Raw genomic sequence first — 2108 nt, 5'->3', positions numbered from 1 at the left:
CACCCCGGGAGCCAGCCTCCGCGCCCGCGGCCCGGCCCGCGCCGAGCGCACTCCCTTCCGCGCCGGCCAACGCCGCTGCCCACACCTGGGGTGCTCGCGGTCCCCGCAAGGGTGGCGCAGGGACGCACCCAGGGGCGGCAGCCAGATGGGGCCGCGGCCAAAGAGGGCGGTGGCAGGGTCGCGAGCCCCGGGACCCGGGAAGGCGAGCTCTGCGGCCCCGCGGTACGGGCAGCCCCTGCGCAAGGCGAGCCGGGCGGTCCGGGCTGCGCTGCTGCAGCCGGTGCCGGTGCTGCCGCCTCACGTGCCTAGCGCGCTGTGCAGCCGTCAGCCCGCCGCCTGCCGGAGGAACATCCGACCGCGCCGGCCCCCGGCTGCGAGTGGGGGCTGGGAGAATCGCACCCCGCCAGGCCTGGGGCCCAGGTCAGATTCCCGCACCCTGGCAAGGGACCTACGGAAAAACCGAGCGCCCGCTGCCCACACACTCATACATTTTGACTTTCATGTTTATCCGTGAAGTATGCAGTGGCGGCAAGCGTTTGCGCGGCATCTTTACAACTCTTCGCCTGTTTGATTGAATCTTTCCAGCAAACCCCATTTGACATAGGCGAAAACTGAGGCCCAGAAGAGTAAAGCGACTTGTCCAAGGCACGTGGTAGGTAGTGGAATCCCGACTCAAACCCCACTGGGCTTAGAATCCACCGCGTCTGGCCAGGGTCTCATCTTGTTTGATTATCCTTTCTGCCCACAACTCCTTACTGGGAAAGGTAGGACTGTATTCTGCCCTACTGGGTTCCCCAAGAGGCACGTGTACCTTTCCCACTGAAGGAAGTGAAATTTTGAGATTCCTGCTGGTACTCCAGCTGGTAAATCCAGGGGCAGGAAGAATGTCTCAATCCATCTCTTCTCTCCTGGTGGCTAACATATCCCATGCACCTGTCCCAGTTACCCACAGGGAGGCACATGTGGCATGTGAATGTGTCTCTGAAGCCCAAGACTGGCTCAGCTGGATCCATCACCTGAGATCCATAAGACCCTGTCTCGTTTCTGTCTGTGCACATGGATGAGTTCATATCTGCAGAAACCCAGGCAGCTAGTCTTTGTGTGCTGGACACCCTTTTCATGTGTGCTCAGGGAAACTGTCAGATTGGCATGCTGCAGATCCTTGAAGACAGGTGCTTCCCTGCAGAGATTCTGGAGAGCCTGGGGTGGGGGGGGCAGGGAGGGGAAAAGTATGAGGCCCAGATGAAGCTCGAGGTGTATCAGGGCGGGCCAACCCTGGGGAGAAGGGAACCAATTCAATAAAAGACAGGCAGAAACAGGAGGTCAGCGATAGAAGAAGGAAAGAGAAAGCAGGAGGCAAGTACATGGAGGTATGTAGTCGAAATGGGAGGATGCAAAGGAAGGACAGAGGAGAGATGAGCATGGAGACGGTTTTCCTTCTTGCTTACTTGTGGGTTTATATACCACTGGGTGGGCAGGTGGGGTTCCCAGGGAGGAACTACAGCCCAGGCTCAAGTCTCTAAATTTCTCCAAGGGATGAGGGCCATAGGCTAGATCATCTCCCTTTACTCACAATCACCCATGAGAGGACCAGAATTGAGTGGCAGGGATAGGACGGTGCTGGCACCAGAGAAAAAAATTGAGCTGCTCTTGAAAACCAATAAAGTGTCAGAATGATGTGAAGGAAAGGTCAGGGCACCCAGGAATGCAGGAAGGATGATCCTATTTCCGCTCCAGATGTGGACCCTGTACGCCATCAAGATGTTTTCCTGGCTCAGAGATGGGGATGTGGATAGTCCATGCAGACCCAGGACTTGGATCATGGGTAATTCTGAAGATAACTGGTTCATTTTCTAATTCAGTTTGTCCCAGCATAAACTGAGCACTGGGCTAGGGGTCAGGTGGTCTGGATGTTCACCATGGCTTTGTACTAATAAGCAATGTGAGAAGTTCCTTCACCTCAAAGGGGTTAGACTATGTGCTTTCCAAGAGTCTTTCCAGCTCTTGGAACCCCTGAGCAACCTTGGCAGATGGTGCAGGGTGGGGGCCAGATGCATCTTGGGAGGCCAAGAGAAAACCAGTCTACAGTCACCATTTGCAGTAGAAAA

Source organism: Carlito syrichta, unplaced genomic scaffold (assembly GCF_000164805.1).
Source record: "Carlito syrichta isolate Samal-C Ts95f unplaced genomic scaffold, Tarsius_syrichta-2.0.1 Scaffold312770, whole genome shotgun sequence".
Classification (NCBI taxonomy): domain Eukaryota; kingdom Metazoa; phylum Chordata; class Mammalia; order Primates; family Tarsiidae; genus Carlito; species Carlito syrichta.
The sequence above is the reverse complement of the archived record's forward strand: the minus strand, read 5'-3'. Positions refer to the sequence as shown.